Below are 20794 nucleotides of genomic sequence, written 5' to 3' on the forward strand. Positions count from 1 at the left end.
ATCGCAAGTTCTCACAATAGGTTGTCCGCAAGTTTGAGGAACAAGGAGAGCCAGTCAGAGTCTCCAAACTGAAGAACTTGGAGTCCGATGTTTGAGGGCAGGAAGCATTCAGCATGGGAGAAAGATGTAGGCTGCGAGGCTAGGCCAGTCTCACCTTTTCACATTTTTTTTTTGCCTGCTTTATATTCGCTGGTAGCTGATTAGATTGTGCCCACTAGATTAAGGGTGGGTCTGCCTTCCCCAGCCCACTGACTCAAATGTTAATCTCCTTTGGCAACACCCACAGAGACACCCAGGATCAATACTTTGCATCCTTCAATCCAATCAAGTGGACACTCAGTACTAACCATCACAGCAAGTTACTTAGTTTCTCTGAGCCTCACTTTCTTCATCTGTAAGATGGTGACAAAAGTAATACTGACCTCATAGGGCTATTGTGAAATTAAATGAGATATATACCTAACACACTTGGATGAATGGAATGCAGTTAACACTCAATAACTTACATATTCCATATGAGCCAAACACAAAAATACAAGTTCTGATTTGGTATGCATATCAGTATCATGGAAACCGGCAAGGCATCGCTGAACTCAGGGCAACTGGCACGGAGCAGATGAGCTATGAATCAAAGCCTGAAGAAAACTGCTGTTGATGGAATTATGGACTCAGATTGCTTCTCACCCTATGGTTCCCTTTAATTCTGAACCGGGAGACTTAAACTTGACACTTTGATGGACTAGATCATCGTAGGGCATCATTTCTCATTTGTAACCCCAAGTAACAAAACTGTTAGCCATTTAGAATACAGACATCCAAGTATAATATTGTTTCAGTTACTATTTCCGGTTACAAGGAATACATTTGTAGAAATCTTCACAATGTTGTTTTCTTATTCAAACAACAAAATAAACACTTTTCTATGTCAGGCATTTTAAAAAGTTATGCATTCCATTAAGATAAACACATACACATGTACGTCTTTGAAATCAGAAATTTTTTCTCTTGCATGACATAGCTGGTAGCCCTTTTTCTAGACTTGCTCTACATAAAATGCTTTTGATGGTATTTTGTAGCTGTTATAGAAGACTGACATGTATGATTAGGGTACAAAGAAGCACATATATTTGGAATGTCAGCTATATAATTCATTCTGTATATATTGCAGGTTGGCAAAATGGAAAATGAAAATATTTGTGTCATTCATGTGGCATTTTTCACTTAATACTGTGTACAGTTTGGCAGTTATTTTGCATATGTCTTATCTTCAACACTTGATTATGAGCTTTTTGGCAAAATAGATAGCATCTTAGACTTTTTAATATTTTTTCCTCCATAATGCTTATCACAATGCCTTGCACAAAGCAGGTACTCAGTAGATAACAATTAAGTAAGAAAGAAATCTACCTTCTTCTTTTTTTTTGAGATGGAGTCTCACTGTCACCCAGGGTGGAGTGCAGTGACGCGATCTCGGCTCACTCACGGCAACTTCCGCCTTCCAGGTTCAAGCAATTCTCCTGCCTCAGCCTCCCAAGTAGCTGGAATTACAGGCGTGCACCGCCACGCCTGGCTATTTTTTTTGTATAGTAGAGATGGGGTTTTGCCACGTTGGCCAGGCTGGTCTTGAACTCCTGACCTCAGGTGATCCGCCCGCCTTGGCCTCCCAAAGTGCCAAAGTGCTGGGATTACAGGCATGAGCCATCACTCCCAGCCTCTTCTTTAACAATAAAAAAGAATAACGGAAATTCTTATTCTTAAATAATCTGTAGGCTCAAGTATATCTTACTAGTCTTTTGGAGAATTATTTATATTCTCATTTTATCTCTAGATTATTTCCATTAATCCTAAACCAATTTTATACATGTTCCAGACTTATGCATTCTTGTTAATTTGTTTGATTGGATATGTATTAAGTCTTCTCAGGCTGATATTATTTAAGACTTTTTAAAGGTTTGGTCATTTTGGAAACAGCAACCACATTGCTTTCAAAAACAGATTTTAAAATTGTACTAATGCCTTGGCAGGTTTCTCTTTCTTCTCTCTCTCCTTTTATTCTATCTCTTCTTTTACAAAGTATCTGATGGTATATTTTAGAAAACTGTAATCTATGTGTGATTTGAACATTTACTACATATGCAAAATCAAAGCTCCTGCTTGAAGTTTCAAATCATTAATCTTCAAATTCAAGTAGCTAAGATGAACTATTTAATATTAACATACGAAAAGAACACCAAAAATCACAATAACGTTCAAAATTATGCTGTGAATATAAATAAGTCTAGAACAGCCCTCGAGATTGGAAGGCATGGGGATGGAAAGAAAATGAGAACACCATAAATCTTTGGTGGTGTTTGCAACCTCTCTCCTCCTCCTTTCTCATTTGTCCTTCCTTTTTTAATGCTTAAATATATTTATCAAATAATCACTAACCATTTGCTATTAAATAATTTATGAAAAATGTTTAGCACAATTATTGGTACATAGTAAACACTCACTGCAGGTCAATAAATGTTAGTCATTGTGTTGTGTGCAACTCTACTTCTGTGCTCTTACTGTACCTTTTTACTCAAATTTATATACAGGCTGGGGTGTGGTCAGGATTATGATAGAGGAAGACCATGCAGACTCTTTTTAAAAAATACTTAAGTTCTGTCTGAAAATATTTTTAAAAACTGTGTCTGCAATTCACCTATTTCATAAATCTACAAGATTAAATGCCCTGCTCCATCCTTCCAATCTGGAGCTGTTCCAATGAGTCACTAAATAGCATGCTTCTTAAGGTTCCTAAATGAGGTCAATTAATGTCTAAAGGCAATTTTCATAAAATACACTCAATACATTCTGTATCCACAAATCACTAGACAAGCCCATATATTTTATGTTGATTTATTGACTTATCTATAATTTTGAGTATTTGAAAATTCATGTAATCCAGTTTTCTATAGCAACAGACCTTTTGCTTTTTCACAGAGCAGTGAATAGTCATATATATGGCTTATGGAATTTTTAAATTTCATCTTTCTCTGAAACAGATTTTCACGTTTGTGTTGCAAAGTGGGCTTCTTATTTTCACACCCTTAGTGTTATCAGCTTTTGGCCATATTATTTCTCAATATAGAATGTGCTATAAACTTCCACTTAGACAAGGCAGATTGAACACATGCATCTATCTCTGCTGTTTCATGAGGTTCCACTAAAATAACAGTAAAAAATTTTGTAAGGTGCAGAAGGACAAATGCAGTATAAATGCAGAAGGATGCTGGGAATGGTGATGCACACCTACTCCAGAGGCTGAGGCAGGAGGATTACTTAAGGCCAGGGGTTAAGAGGCTGTAGTGTGCTATGATTACATCTGTGAATAGCCACTGCACTTTGGTCTGGACAACATAGCAAGACCTCGTCTCTAAAAAAATGCAGAAGGGGCCAGGTGCAGTAGCTTATGCCTGTAATCCCAGTACTTTGGGAGGTCAAGGAGGGCGGATCACTTGAGGTCAGGAGTTTGAGACCAGCCTGGCCAACATGGTGAAACATAGTCGTCTCTACTAAAAATACAAAAATTTAGCCAGGCATGATGGCACACACTTGTAATCCCAGCTACTTGGGAGGCTGAGGTGGTAGGATTGCTTGAACCCGGGAGGTGGAGGTTGCAGTGAGCCAAGATTGCACCACTGTACTCCAGCCTGCACCACAGAGTGAGACTCCCTCCCCATCACTCCCCCGCCCAAAAATGCAGAAGGATAAAGAGAACAAGAGAGAAGACAACAGAAAACAAGTAAATTCATCAAAAATTCAGAGGCTGGAACACAATACATGAGATGAGTGCTAAACCAACATAATTGGAGAAAGCTGAAACCCGAGGCTGGTGGTGATGGGCTCAGTTCTTAGAGGTACTGTATACTTCTGAGGTACAGGGTAAATGGAAAGCTGAAAAAAGGAAAATTGATTGAAAGTCCAACTCAAGAAAAAATTAGATCAGGCCGGGTGTGGTGGCTCAGGCTTGTAATCCCAGCACTTTGGGAGGCCGAGGCAGGTGGATCACTTGAGATCAGGAGTTTGAGACCAGCCTGGCCAACATGATGAAATCCCGTCTCTACTAAAAATACAAAAATTAGCTGGGTGTGGTGGTGGACACCTTAACCCCAGCTACTGGGGAGGCTGAGGCAGGAGATGGCTTGAACCTGTGGGGCAGAGGTTGCAGTGAGCCAAGATCGCTCCATTGCACTCCAGCCAGGGCAACAAGAGCAAGACTCTGTCTCAAAAATACATACATACATACAAGATTAAAAAAAATAAAAAAGAAGAAATTAGATCTCAAGAGTCCCTTGTCCCTTTCAACAAAAGATTCAAGTTGTATTTTCTGGAGTAATTAAATCATCTCTCCAGAAAAGAAGCTCTAGTCATATAAACAGGCATAGCTGAGGGCTGGGATGATGAACTGTAATGAAAATGGGGATTGAGTCTCTATATACTAAAAGGTAAGACACTCCCACCCTAATTCCACACCACCCCAGCCCAAGCACCTTTCTGCTGCTTGCTTGCTCTTTCTTTCTCTTTCTTTCCTTCTTTCTTTCCTTCTTTCTTTCTTTCATTATTTCTTGTTCTTTCTTTCTTTTGTTCTTTCTTTCTTTCTTTTTTGACTGTCTCACTCCATCACCCAGGCTGGAATGCAGTGATGTGATCATTGCTCACTGCTGCCTCAATCTCCCAGACTCAAGCAATCCTCCCAGCCTCCTGAGTAGCTGAGACCAGAGGTGCACACCACCATGTCTGGCTATTATTTATCATTTTTTTTTGAGATGGAGTCTCTCTCTGTTGCCCAGGTTGGAGTGCAGTGGTGAGATCTCGGCTCACTGCAACCTCCGCCTCCTGGGTTAAAGCGATTCTTCTCCCCCAGCCTCCAGAGTAGCTGTGACTACAGATGTGCACCACCATGCCTGGCTAATTTTTGTATTTTTAGTAGAGACGAGGTTTTGCCATGTTGGCTACGCTTGGTCTTGAACTCCTGACCTCAGGTGATCCACCCACCTCAGCTTCCCAAAGTGCTGGGATTGCAGGCATGAGCCACCATGCCTGGCCTGGCTATTTTTTTTTTAGTATAAGTGGGGTATCGCAATGTTGCCCAGGCTGCTCTTGAACTCGAGCTCAAGCCATCTTCCTACCTCAGCCTCCCAAAGTGTTGGGATTACAAGCATGAGTCACTGCACCTGGCCTGCCACTTGGTTTCTAAGATATTGGCAGCTCAGCAGGAGATTGGAGGATTCTCGAGAAACAGAGTAGCTCTAAAGTAAAGCCTTACATATACTGATGTTTGGGGTTTTCCTATTGAACACTGGATTTCTGTCCAGTTACTCTTCAGTGAAGCTCAAAAATCTAGACATAATTTCCAGTCATCATTTTGGCACCCCACTTTTATTTATGGTGGCTAAATCACTAGACATTGAGGACAGTTTCTAAAATGAAAGAGACCAAAACAACAATAATGACAACAGAAGTCAAAGGGAAAAGAGAAAACAGAGGGAATGAAAAAGTCTGTTTTATCAGAGACTAGGATTGCAACTCCTGCCTTTTTTTGTTTTCCATTTGCTTGGTAGATCTTCCTCCATCCTTTTATTTTGAGCCTATGTGTGTCTCTGCACGTGAGATGGGTTTCCTGAATACAGCACACTGATGGGTCTTGAGTCTTTATCCAATTTGCCAGTCTGTCTTTTAATTGGAGCATTTAGTCCATTTACATTTAAAATTAATATTGTTATGTGTGAATTCGATCCTGTCATTATGATGTTAGCTGGTTATTTTGCTCGTTAGTTGATGCAGTTTCTTCCTAGCATCGATGGTCTTTACAATTTGGCATGATTTTGAAGTGGCTGGCACCGGTTGTTCCTTTCCTTGTTTAGTGCTTCCTTCAGGAGCTCTTTTGGGGCAGGCCTGGTGGTGACAAAATCTCTCAGCATTTGCTTGTCTGTAAAGTATTTTACTTCTCCTTCACTTATGAAGCTTAGTTTGGCTGGATATGAAATTCTGGTTTGAAAATTCTTTCCTTTAAGAATGTTGAATATTGGCCCCCACTCTCTTCTGGCTTGAAGAGTTTCTGCTGAGAGATCCGCTGTTAGTCTGATGGGCTTCCCTTTGTGGGTAACCCGACCTTTCTCTCTGGCTGCCCTTAACATTTTTTCCTTCATTACAACTTTGGTGAATCTGACAATTATGTGTCTTGGAATTGCTTTTCTCGAGGAGTATCTTTGTGGCGTTCTCTGTATTTCCTGAATCTGAATGTTGGCCTGCCTTGCTAGATTGGGGAAGTTCTCCTGGATAATATCCTGTAGAGTGTTTTCCAACTTGGTTCCATTCTCCCCATCACTTTCAGGTACCCCAATCAGATGAAGATTTGGTCTTTTCACATAGTCTCATATTTCTTGGAGGCTTTGTTCATTTCTTTGTATTCTTTTTTCTCTAAACTTCCCTTCTTGCTTCATTTCATTCATTTCATCTTCCATCACTGACACGCTTTCTTCCATTTGATCGCATCGGCTCCTGAGGCTTCTGCATTCTTCACGTAGTTCTTGAGCCTTGGCTTTCAGCTCCATCAGCTCCTTTAAGCACTTCTCTGTATTGGTTATTGTAGTTATACATTCGTCTAAATTTTTTTTCAAAGTTTTTAACTTCTTTGCCTTTGGTTTGAATTTCCTCCTGTAGCTCTGAGTAGTTTGATCGTCTGAAGCTCTTCTCTCAACTCGTCAAGGTCATTCTCCGTCCAGCTTTGTTCCGTTGCTGGTGAGGAACTGCGTTCCTTTGGAGGAGGAGAGGCGCTCTGCTTTTTAAAGTTTCCAGTTTTTCTGCTCTGTTTTTTCCCCATCTTTGTGGTTTTATCTACTTTTGGTCTTTGATGATGGTGATGTACAGATGGGTTTTTGGTGTGGATGTCCTTTCTGTTTGTTAGTTTTCCTTCTAACAGACAGGACCCTCAGCTGCAGGTCTGTTGGAGTTTGCTAGAGGTCCACTCCAGACCCTGTTTGCCTGGGTATCAGCAGCGGTGTCTGCAGAAGAGCGGATTTTCATGAACCGCAAATGCTGCTGTCTGATTGTTCCTTTGGAAGATTTGTCTCAGAGGAGTACCCAGCTGTGTGAGGTGTCAGTCTGCCCCTACTGGGGGGTGCCTCCCAGTTAGGCTGCTCGGGGGTCAGGGGTCAGGGACCCACTTGAGGAGGCAGTCTCCCCATTCTCAGATCTCCAGCTGTGTGCTGGGAGAACCACTGCTCTCTTCAAAGCTGTCAGACAGGGACGTTTAAGTCTGCAGAGGTTACTGCTGTCTTTTTGTTTGTCTGTGCCCTGCCCCCAGAGGTGGAGCCTACAGAGGCAGGCAGGCCTCCTTGAGCTGTGGTGGGCTCCACCCAGTTCGAGCTTCCCAGCTGCTTTGTTTACCTAAGCAAGCCTGGGCAATGGCGGGCGCCCCTCATCCAGCCTCGCTGCCGCCTTGCAGTTTGATCTCAGACTGCTGTGCTAGCAATCAGTGAGACTCTGTGGCCGTAGGACCCTCTGAGCCAGGTGCGGGCTATAATCTCCTGGTGCGCTGTTTTTTAAGCCCGTCGGAAAAGCACAGTATTTGGGTGGGAGTGACCCGATTTTCCAGGTGCCGTCTGTCACCCCTTTCTTTGACTAGGAAAGGGAACGACCTGATCCCTTGTGCTTCCCAAGTGAGGCAATGCCTCGCCCTGCTTTGGCTTGCACACAGTGCGCTGCACCCACTGTCCTGCACCCACTGTCTGGCACTCCCTAGTGAGATGAACCTGGTACCTCAGATGGAAATGCAGAAATCACCCGTCTTCTGCATCACTCACACTGGGAGCTGTAGACTGGAGCTGTTCCTATTCGGCCATCTTGGCTGCCAGCACCCTCCCAAGACTAAACCAGGAAGAAGTTGAATCTCTGAATAGACCAATAACAGGCTCTGAAATTGTGGCAATAATTAATAGCTTACCAACCAAAAGGAGTCCACAACCAGATGGTTTCACAGCCGAATTCTACCAGAGGTACAAGGAGGAACTGGTACCATTCCTTCTAAAACTATTCCAATCAGTAGAAAAAGAGGGAATCCTCCCTAATTCATTTGATGAGGCCAGCATCATTCTGATACCAAAGTCGGGCAGAGACACAACCAAAAAAGAGAATTTTAGACCAATATCCTTGATGAACATTGATGCAAAAATCCTCAATAAAATACCAACAAACAGAATCCAGCAGCACATCAAAAAGCTTATCCACCATGATCAAGTGGGCTTCATCCCTGGGATGCAAGGCTGTTTCAATATACGCAAATCAATAAATGTAATCCAGCATATAAACAGAACCAAAGACAAAAACCACATGATTATCTCAATAGATGCAGAAAAGGCCTTTGACAACAACCCTTCATGCTAAAAACTCTCAATAAATTAGGTATTGATGGGACATATCTCAAAATAATAAGAACTATCTATGACAAACCCACAGCCAATATCACACTGAATGGGCAAAAACTGGAAGCATTCCCTTTGAAAACTGGCACAAGACAGAGATGCCCTCTCTCACCACTCCTATTCAACATAGTGTTGGAAGTTCTGGCCAGGGCAGTTAGGCAGGAGAAGGAAATAAAGGGTATTCAATTAGGAAATGAGGAAGTCAAATTGTCCCTGTTTGCAGATGACATGATTGTATATCTAGAAAACCCCATTGTCTCAGCCCAAAATCTCCTTAAGCTGATAAGCAACTTCAGCAAAGTCTCAGGATATAAAATCAATGTGCAAAAATCACAAGCATTCTTATACACCAATAACAGACAAACAGAGAGCCAAATCATGAATGAACTCCCATTCACAATTGCTTCAAAGAGAATAAAATACCTAGGAATCCAACTTACAAGGGACGTGAAGGACCTCTTCAAGGAGAACTACAAACCACTGCTCAAGGAAATAAAAGAGGATACAAACAAATGGAAGAACATTCCATGCTCATGGGTAGGAAGAATCAATATGGTGAAAATGGCCATACTGCCCAAGGTAATTTATAGATTCAATGCCATCCCCATCAAGCTACCAATGACTTTCTTCACAGAATTGGAAAAAACTACTTTAAAGTTCATATGGAACCAAAAAAGAGCCTGCATTGCCAAGTCAATCCTAAGCCAAAAGAACAAAGCTGGAGGCATCATGCTACCTGACTTCAAACTATACTACAAGGCTACAGTAACCAAAACAGCATGGTACTGGTACCAAAACAGAGATATAGACCAATGGAACAGAACAGAGCCATCAGAAATAACGCCACATATCTACAACTATCTGATCTTTGACAAACCTGAGAAAAACAAGCAATGGGGTAAGGATTCCCTATTTAATAAATGGTGCTGGGAAAACTGGCTAGCCATATGTAGAAAGCTGAAACTGGATCCCTTCCTTACACCTTATACAAAAATTAATTCAAGATGGATTAAAGACTTAAACATTAGACCTAAAACCATAAAAACCCTAGAAGAAAACCTAGGCATTACCATTCAGGACATAGGCATGGGCAAGGACTTCATGTCTAAAACACCAAAAGCAATGGCAACAAAAGCCAAAATTGACAAATGGAATCTAATTAAACTAAAGAGCTTCTGCACAGCAAAAGAAACTACCATCAGAGTGAACAGGCAACCTACAAAATGGGAGAAAATTTTCGCAACCTACTCATCTGACAAAGGGCTATCCAGAATCTACAATGAACTCAAACAAATTTATAAGAAAAAGACAAACAACCCCATCAAAAAGTGGGCAAAGGACATGAACAGACACTTCTCAAAAGAAGACATTTATGCAGCCAAAAAACACATGAAAAAATGCTCACCATCACTGGCCATCAGAGAAATGCAAATCAAAACCACAACGAGATACCATGTCACACCAGTTAGAATGGCGATCATTAAAAAGTCAGGAAACAACAGGTGCTGGAGAGGATGTGGAGAAATAGGAACACTTTTACACTGTTGGTGGGACTGTAAACTAGTTCAACCATTGTGGAAGTCAGTGTGGCGATTCCTCAGGCATCTAGAACTAGAAATACCATTTGATCCAGCCATCCCATTACTGGGTATATACCCAAAGGACTATAAATCATGCTGCTATAAAGACACATGCACACGTATGTTTATTGCGGCACTATTCACAATAGCAGAGACTTGGAACCAACTCAAATATCCAACAATGATAGACTGGATTAAGAAAATGTGGCCCATATACACCATGGAATACTATGCAGCCATAAAAAAGGATGAGTTCATGTCCTTTGTAGGGACATGGATGAAATTGGAAATCATCATTCTCAGTAAACTATCGCAAGGACAAAAAACCAAACACCGCTTGTTCTCACTCATAGGTGAGAATTGAACAATGAGAACACATGGACACAGGAAGGGGAACATCACACTCTGGGGACTCTTGTGGGGTGGGGGGAGAGAGGAGGGATAGCATTAGGAGATATACCTATTGCTAAATGACGAGTTAATCGGTGCAGCACACCAGCATGGCACATGTTTACATATGTAACTAACCTGCACATTGTGCACATGTACCCTAAAACTTAAAGTATAATAATAAAATTAAAAAAAGACAGCGAGAGAAAAAAAGAAAAAAAAGGACTTAAAATATAATTAATAATATTCTTTAGAAAGATACAAGAAGATACATTAGAGACACAAGATCAGCATGCTATAAAAAATAGAACTTTTAAAGAATGAGAAGGTGCTCTTAGAAGGTCAAAATATTATGGCAGAAATCTAAAAAATAAATAGAATACAAATTTAACATTGAGGAGATCTTCTAGAGAGTAGAATGAACAGAAAAAGAAATGAAAAATAATAGAGAAAAGATGAGGAAATGCAAGGATTTGGTACTGCAGGGCCAAATTACAGCAAGAGAAGTTCTAGAAAGTGAGGTTACAGAAAGTAGAAAAAAAATAATGTATTAAATAAATAATACAAAGAAAATTCCTAGCACTCTAGGATGATGATGTGGTTTGGATTTGTGTCCCTGCCCAAATCTCATGTCCAATTGTAATCTCCAATGTTGGAAAAGGGGCCTGGTGGGAGGTAACTGGATCATGGGGGCAGACTTCCCCCTTGCTATTGTGATAGCCAGTGAGTTCTCATGAGATCTGGTTGTTTAAAAGTGCGGAGCACCTCCCCCTTCTCTCTTTTCCTCTTGCTCCAACCGTGCAAAAAATGCCTCCTTCCTCTTTGCCTTCTGCCGTGGTTGTAAGTTTCCTTAGGCCTCCCCAGCCATGCTTCCTGTACAGCCTGTGGAACCATGAGTTAGTCTCTCTTCTTTATAAATTAGCTAGCCTCCGGTAGTTTTTCATAGCAATGCGATAATGGACTAATACAGATGAGAATACAGACAGAAAAGGTCCACCAAGGTACATGACAGTGAAATTTCAGAAGATGGAATAAAAAGAAGATTCTAAAAGCTTCCAGAGAGAAAAAAACAGGTCATGTACAAAGGATTGCAAATAATATTAAGTGTGAACTTGTCAATTGTATCCCTAGACTCTGGAAGACAAGTTCTGAGGGAAAATAATTGCCAACTGTGGTAGGCTGAATAATGTCCCCCCCAACCCCTACCCAAAGATGTCCTAATCCATGGATCTATGGATATGTTACCTGACATGGTAAAAGGGATTTTGCAGATGGCAATTAATTAAGGATCGTGAGATGGGCAGATGATCCTGGATCATCTGGGTGGGGCTGAAGTAATCACAAGGGCCCTTGTAACAGGACGACCAAAGTAAGATGTGAAACCTGAACCAGAGATTGGAGTAATATGTTTTGAAGATGGAGGAAAGGTCCATGAGCCAAAGTATGCAGGCAGCCTCTAGAGACCATAAAGAACAAGAAAAAAGATTCTTCAGTAGAGCCTCCAGAAGAAAGCAGTGTTGCCAACACCTTGATCATTGAAAGTGATTTCACATTTTTGATGGAAAGATAATAAACTTGTATCATTTTCAACCACAGAATTTGTGGTAATTTGTTATAGTAGCATTAGAAAACACATACACCAATCTAGAATTATATATCCGTTGAACTAACAATCTGATGAAATGTTAGAACAAGGTGTTTTCAGATGGTAAAATCTAAAAAATTGACCATTTTTTCTCATGAAGTCACTGGAGGATATTTGCCCACCAAAATGAGGAAGTTAAATAGAAAGTGAGGAAGACAGAGTCCAGAAAATAGAATCTGACATAAGAGATAGGCAAAAGAGATTTTCAGGATAAGGGTGAGGGGAAATCCCAGAAGACAGCTATTCATAAGGACTAAACCAGTTCACATTGAAGAAGGACAAAAATATCTAGCACAGACATCTTTACTAATAATAAAAAAGAAAGTTATTGATAATCTGATGTATTTGAACATACAAAGGGAAGATGTACAGATCATTTGGGAAGATCTGTTTGAGAATGAGTGATAGATTCATAGAGAAAATCCTGAGCAAATAAAAATTAAATAAAACATAACAAAATTTTTATAGGGAAGGAAATGTTATAACATACTCAATACATGGTTAAACTCTGAAAAATGTTTACAATGTCATAATAATATAATCACTAAATATTCATTTCACCAAAAATTGTGATGTGAATATTCTGAGAGGAAAGACAGTATGTGTTTATGGCTGTATGAGAGAGCCTAATTGTCACCTATTGTAATAAAAATATCAATAGATTAAAGCTGAACAATCAAGATACAGCAATACAAGCATGCTATATGGAAACATGGTAGTAAACACCATAGGGAATAGCGAAAACTGTTTAAAATTATTGCCCTTCAGTAGTGAGAATTAGAAACGGAGAGAGATGGGATTTTCTCAGTAGACTATTTTTAAAAATCTGTGCATATGGCATTAATTTAATACAATTAACATTTTAGTTTTAAAATGAATTATTCCCATGAACAGGACCAGGGGCAGTGGCTGACACCTGTAATCCCAGCACTTTGGGAGGCTGAGGCAGGAGTATTCCTTGAGCCCAGAAGTTCGATGTTGCAGTGAGCTATCATGGGACCACTGCGCTCTAGCCTGGGCAACAGAGGAAGACCCTGTCTCTAAAAAAAACTTTTTTTAAAGGAGTTATTCCCTTGAACAATACACTTGGGCTTAGCTTAATTATTCTGGGTTGTGTTGTGTGCATGTTCTAATCTGGAAGTGATAATTTTTAAGACAAGTAAAAGCCATCTAAATATGTTGCCACGTTTGCCACTTGCTCAATTCTTGAGGAATAGAAATCAAACTCCTTCCCATGACCTGTAGGGCTTGTTGAGCTCTCTGCTGGCTCCTTTGCTTATTGTGCTCTACACATACTGTCCTTTTTCATTTCTTAGTTCAAGCAAACAAAGCCCCTTCTCTGATGGCCTGCTCACAGTCTATTCACTTTGTTTGGAAGGTTATTCCCTCTGTCTTCTCCTGGGTGGCTCCTTATTTTTCAAGCCTCAGCTTAAATGTCACTTCTGCCAAGAAGCTTTCCCTGACCATTAAATCTAAAGTTAGTCCCCACCCCAGTTACACATCGCCTGCTCTCTTGCATGGCTCTGTTCTTTACCACAGTTTATAAAAATATGTTTGCATTCATGTTTGTGTGTATCCTCTAGACTGTAAACTGTCTAGTACATCTGTGCATAGCAGAGGGCCTTTCACATAATAAGTGCTTAATGAATATCTTTGAATGAACCTGTTTTAAGTGATATGGATGTGCATTTGACATTTATGAACAATGGTATATTATATTCTCTTATTTTTGCTGTATGATAGTAAAAATTAAGGAGGATTGAAACAAACTAACACAATTCAGACTTTTTTTTTCCTTTTTCAACTTTTATTTACGAATCACGGGGTACATGTGCAGGTTTGTCTCAAAGTTATATTGTGTGATGCTGAGGTCTGGGTATGACTGAACCTTTTTGAAAATTTCTTAAGAAACTTCCAAATCATAATACATCCTGTCTCATTTAAGCACCAGCCCTTTATTATACAACAGATTCAGAGCAAGGTCTAGATTTTGAGTGCTTATTGATTAAAGGGGCTATACTCAGACTATACTCAGTCTCCTTTCATCAAACATTTTATCATTTGTAGCTTAGTTGATTATGATAATTTTACAAATCAGGGGATTAATTAATAACATCACTGATCCATACAGGAGGCATATACTCATATAATCAAGTTCACATAAATATATTTTCCTCCTTTTCAGAATACTTGGTAATGAGATATATTTAGCCTAGTAGTCACCGTAATAGAGTTAAATGTTTGACCAAAGTGACTTGCTCCATATTCAATTGGATTTTAGTTAAAGAGATCCTTTCATGGTTTTTAATCTTTGTCATTGTGGCCTAGGAAGGATGTGTGGTTAAAAAAAAAAAATCACAAAAGGGCAGGGTTCGGTGGCTCACACCTGTAACCCTCGCACCTTGGGAGGCCAAGGTGGGAGGATTATTCGAGGCTAGAACAGCATAGGCAACATAATGAGACCCCCCCAGCTCTACAAAAAAATTAAAAATTAGCCAGATGTGGTGGCATGTGCCTGTGATCCCAGCTACTCAGGAGGCTGAGATGGGAGGATCGCTTGAGCCCAGAGGGTTGAGGCCGTACTAAGCCATCATCATGCCATTCCACCCCAGAGCAAGACCCTGTCTCAAAAAAAAAAAAAAAACCACGAGTTTATTTTAATTATTTCAGTAATATTATAGCTTTAATATGATTTGTAGCATAATTTTCTATAAGCAGCAATTTCATGTAAAGATTGATTTTATAAAAATCTTTAAATTTTAGTTGGATAAAATCAGATCAAGCATGTAATGTGTTTACCACAATGCTTGGCACATTGGGAGTGTTCAACAAAAATTAGTTTCTTTCTCTTCCTCTGGTGACACAAGTAGTGATACAGCCAACTCTCATTTATTATAGTCCAGTAAAACTCCAATTTTGTACTGCACAGTTGCTTTTTTTAAGCTGAGACTCATCTGATTTATTTCAGCTGACTGTTTTGCTACTTCATATTTTTAAAAATTTCCTTCATATCTTTTTTTTCATGTATCCAAATGAGTTTCTTTCTTTCAAAAGAATCGCAACACATTTATTCTTACAAAGTTGCCATTATTTAATTCTTTTTGAATCTTGATTTTGTCAGTTCTCTTGCATACCCTTGGGTGAATGGAGCCCTTTGTTTTACTTGCTAGAATCTTGAGAAACAAAGCAACCTACTGTAAACATTTTAAAGATAATTTCAATAAAAAATCAATTAATAAATTGAACAATTTTGAGGTTGTCCAGAAATTGACTCTATTATAGTATTATTTTAACTCTGGATTTGACCAATATAGCTAGAAAATAATTATTTTGGTGTTCCTAAAAGTAAGACAGTTGCCATTAATAATAATGTGGTTAATACTGAGTGTAAACTTGATTGGATTGAGGGATACAAATTATTAATCCTGGGTGTGTCTCTGTGGGTGTTGCCAAAAGAGATTAACATTTGAGTCTGTGGGCTGGGAAAGGCGGACCCACCCGTAATCTGGTAGGCACAATCTAATCAGCTGCCAGCAAATATAAAGCAGGCAGAAAAACGTGAAAAGGAGAGACTGGCCTAGCCTCCCAGCCTACATCTTTCTCCTGTGCTGGATACTTCCTGCCTTCAAACATCAGACTCCAAGTTCTTCAGTTTTGGAACTCAGGCTGGCTCTCCTTGCTCCTCAGCTTGCAGACAGCCTATTGTGGGACCTTGTGATTGTGTAAGTTAATACTTAATAAACTCCCCTTTATATATATATATAGGTTAGGTTTCGGCAACTTCTTAAGAACATAAACATCCACAAAGTGGAGATTATAAGTGGGTTTTATAACTTGAAACTTTTCATCTTTGTTCAAAGACATTTACTGTAATAATAAAGAAAAAGTATACAGAAAGTTTTGATGAATGATGGAAAATTAAAGAAATAAATCTAAAGTCACCTCAAGGATTCTGCAATGTGCTGTGTTTAAAAGATTAAGAAGAAACATTTATGATTTATCGTCCTTTCAAAGTTATATTACTTTATATTTTAATGCATATGCCATTATTGAAGGCTCTTCATTAAAGGATAGGTCGCCATAGTGTAGAGCAGCACAGAACAGGCATCAGGAGGGTTGGAGTCAAGCCTTAGCTCTGCTATTACCAGTATAATCTTGAAAAAAAAAAAAAAAAAAAACTATTGATTTGAGCTTCTGCTTCTTGTCCATAAAATAAAAAGAATGGATTCCATAGGTTTTTTTTTTTTTAAATCTTTTGAAATTTCACAAACCATTAATCAACCCATGAATAAGACAAATCAGCTATTGTTGGGATAGAATAGGAACTCTGTTTTATTTATCTTTGTAATCCCAACAGGCCTAGGTATCCCACTGTGTAACTAGTAATTTAATTATTTTTTGTTCAATAAACATTATCGAGTATCATCTAGGTTCCAGGAATAGCACTAAATGCTGGGAATTTAGAGATGATTTAAATATGGTCTCCACCTTTTAAGATTTTACAGTACAAAAGAGGAGAAAAGTATACAGGTGATTTGAACATCAAGAATTATGACAGAGGTAGGCAAAGAGTGTTACTGGTGGCACAAAATGGGCACAATCTTAAAAGGGGTGGAGAAAGGCTTCTTGGAGTAAATTACACCTCTGATGAATCTTGAAGGAATAGTTAGCCACATTGATGAGGCGGCAGAGGTTAATAGCAAGAACAATAACAAAGAAATGTAAAGATTATAAATAAATGAATATGTCATACATTCATTCTAAATTCCTTCTAAATTTTTAAAATAAAACATATCCTGTTATATAAAATGGGTATGAAACCACCTTTATCATATAATAACTTACGCTACTTTATTTTCCATATTTCCTTTAGATTCTAAGAAATAGCCACATGTTTATATTATCTGGGTAAGGGTATATATTTCTTTAGAAGAAACAGAAAACCTGGGTTTTATATTTATATTAATAACATTTTATCAAAACAAATGGGGAAGATTGAATGTCACTTCTGAATAACAATTATTCCCATGCAACTTTCACGATAGTAACACATAACAGTTTTGATCAGGGTTACACCTGAAAGTAAAATATCATTATGGACAGGGAGGGCACTGAAAATTGCCAGGGACTTCCCATAAAGCACACAATTTCTGAAATATTTATATTAATAACATTTTATTTTATTTTATTTTTTGAGACAGAGTTTCGCTCTTGTTGCCCAGGCTGGAGTGCAACGATGCGATCTCAGCTCACCACAACCTCTGCCTCCCAGGTTCAAGCAATTCTCCTGCCTCAGACTCCTGAGTAGCGGGGATTACAGGCATGCACAACCACACCTGGCTAATTTTTGTATGTTTAGTACAGACGGGGTTTCTCCATGTTGAGACTGGTCTCAAACTCCTGACCTCAGGTAATCCGCCCGCCTCGGCCTCCCAAAGTGCTGGGATTACAGGCGTGAGCCACCGTGCCTGGCCTTTTATTAATAACATTTTATTAAAACAACTTAGAGAGGGCTGAGTATCTTTTTTGATCTAACAACTATTTCCAACATCTCTTTTTATAAGGTCAAATAACGAATCTCTGTGATTTTCCAAAGGCCCTCTGAGAAATTTCAGTGGTTTTAGGTTAAAAGTTTTAGTTTTAGGTATAAAATATATCCTAAAGGGCCGGGCGCGGTGGCTCACACCTGTAATCCCAGCACTTTGGGAGGCCGAGGCGGGCAGATCACAAGATCAGGAGTTCAAGACCAGCCTGACCAACATGGCAAAACTCCGTCTCTACTAAAAATACAAAAATAGCCAGGCATGGTGGCACGTGCCTGTAATCCCAGCTACTCAGGAGTCTGAGGCAGGAGAATTGCTTGAACCCGGGAGGTGGAGGTTGCAGTGAGCCAAGATCGTGCCACTGCACTCCAGCATGGGGGGGACAGGGCAAGACTCCATCTCAAAAACAAACAAATATATATATATATATATATACACACACACACACACACCCCACCTGAAATGTTTATTTTATTTGATCAAATTTAGGAACTGATTTTGGGAGGGCAAAATTAAGAGTTGTGGAGTTGATTAGGTGAGATCATGAGAGTCTGAGAAATAATACTTCTTTACCTATTTAATCAAAGTAAAAATAAAGCACTTGAAAAAAACACAGAAGGTAACACTATTGTAAAAATGTTCATTATTTCATAAGTAAAAACCATATGCTCTATGGGATTTTTTTCCCATAGATAAGGACATAATAAAGACAATTTAATCATAGAACATTTTTCTTGAAAGGCACAGAATCTCTTCTATTTACACAGATTACACAGAAGATAAAGATTAACTTTTTACATTGCAAGTGGAAGCATTAATTTCTAAATAAAGGAAGCAAACCCATCTAAACCGAGGGACCATTGTAAATATCTTACTATATTTAATAGCTTCTTTTCAGACTCAGGTATTATAAATCAAGGCAAATAAAATGCACTTTCCAAGTTTTGTTTTTCTTTCTGCTCTTTCATATTTGTTTTAGAGGATCTGTGAGGTCAAAACAATTTTCATAATAATGAGATATCATCTGCCCTTTTGACTCTCATTCTTTCATGAGTATACAGTGTTGTTTTCCATAGGTTACTTAATATGTGATATTGTAAAGGATTAAAAGTAGAAGCTAGGCCGATCGCAGTGGCTCACACCTGTAATCCCAGCACTTTGGGAGGCCAAGGCGGGTGAATCAGGAGGTCCGGAGTTCAAGACCAGCCTGACCAACATGGTGAAACACCATCTCTGCTAAAAATACAAAAATTAGCCAGGCGTGGTGGTGTGCACCTGTAATCCCAGCTACTCAGGAGGCTGAGGCAGGAAAACTGCTTGAACCCAGGTGGCAGAGGTTGCAGTGAGCCGAGATCGCACCACTGCACTCCAGCCTGAGCGACAGAGCGAGACTCCATCTCAAAAAAAAAAAAAAAAAAAATTCTGTCCAATGATTACCCATTAATTAACTCAATTTAATGTCAGTCCATGATTTTGAGTTGCTTAAAGATCTTGGAAATAATCTTCAATCTGGCCTACTTCAAAGCATAATAGCTGCTGATATAAAATCTGTCAGAGTAATGATTTCATTTTCTTGAATACAACTTTACATCTTTTATAATCAAACATTTTTTGGAATAATGTTAACTTATTTGATCAGTAAACCTATGCAAGTTTAGGAAAAAGAAATCCAAGTAAAATACAATATATGCTTGTATTTTACTTTACACTAATAAATCAGAAAAAAACCATAATTGTCAAAATAATGTTAATTATGTAATCTTGGTTTCTGAATTAGTTTCTGTAAGAGATGTTTTGTTAAAGTCTAGTACATTTAAAGTATTATAAGTCAATTTGTTTGTTTTCTGGGAACTTAACATAAGTATTTTATGTACTTATGTTCTCTAATCAGAACAGTGCTCCTTTAATTTATTTTTTTATTTTTAATATACAAAAAATTTTTTTAAGCCAACAGCAGCTTATATTCCCAGGCAGTCTCCCATCCAAGTACTACCTAGGCCCCACCCTGCTTAGCTTCACGAGATCAGATGAGATCAAGCACATTCAGGGTGGTATGGCCATAGACTAATTTAATATCTTATAGGAAAAAGTTTCACAGATTCAATGAGACGTAAAGGTCTTTCTGAATTATAGCCACACAGATTCACAGAGAACTTATAACTTCAGATCTACAACTTCAGCCACAGATCAAGATTAAACACAGAAACACAAATATTTGCCAATCCTGATATCAAAAAGCTATTCTTCTTCCTGATGGCATAAATTTTTAATTGAAGACAAAATTGGCAGACAAACAAAACTCATAAGGGAATTCTGTTTTCTCTTGCCTAACAGGAAATACTCCTTTTTAATACATCGCTATTAATCTATATAACCTATTAATGCAGAGATTGAATAATCATGCGATGATATCAGATTCCCAGCTATTGCTGCTACCAAATGGGAATAACTTAGTGGTCATGTATAAATTAGAAATAAAATAACCCCCCAAAATAACCCAGGAAGGAGAATAACAAATGAAACAGAGTGTACAAAGTTAAAGTTCATTGGTTGCTTTGATTTACCTCTGGGAGGAAAGAAAAGATCTGCCCAGGCTTAAGCAGCTCAAGAGCTGGACTTCCTCAGTAAGTTGCTTCCTAGCCATGTGATCTCGAGCAAACAGCTTAACTTCTCCCATTCTGTTACTCCATAGTGAAGCTGTGTAATTAAAATATGATGATGAACATGAAGACATTTAATAAAACTGTAAAGTGCCATACAAATGTTAGTTATAAATATAAGAATCAATATGATCAGTACAAGATATGACATAAACATTTAATATGGATTTATATTATGTATTAAGAATTTTACTTTTTCCTTTGTTATCAAACAGCAGAATATTTGCTCTTAGAGTCATAGAGTGTATAGATGAAAGACCTAATCTGAATCTGTTATTTTCATTATAAGTGAGAAAACTGAGGCTCAAGAGAGGTTAAATGATTTCTTGGAGGTCATATAGCTAGAGTAGTGGGGTGGTGTAATATGTAGGACACATTGGTCTATTCTGCTTCTATTCTAATGTATCAGCTAGAAGTTGTTTTGTAAACTATTTTTAGGGTTTTATTTTAATAGTTAATGTATTTCTTTATTAGCCCACATATAAGAAATGGTCTCTGTAGCTTATTGTGCTTTGTGGTACAA

General features: G+C 38.7%; 1 pseudogene; it reads right to left on the minus strand.

Moving 5' to 3' along the window:
* Window positions 1–19556: 19556 nt before the first annotated feature.
* Window positions 19557–19676, minus strand: LOC129025598 (5S ribosomal RNA; annotated as a pseudogene).
* Window positions 19677–20794: the final 1118 nt, after the last annotated feature.

The sequence above is a fragment of the Pongo pygmaeus genome, chromosome X (genome assembly GCF_028885625.2).
Source record: "Pongo pygmaeus isolate AG05252 chromosome X, NHGRI_mPonPyg2-v2.0_pri, whole genome shotgun sequence".
In the NCBI taxonomy this organism is placed as follows: domain Eukaryota; kingdom Metazoa; phylum Chordata; class Mammalia; order Primates; family Hominidae; genus Pongo; species Pongo pygmaeus.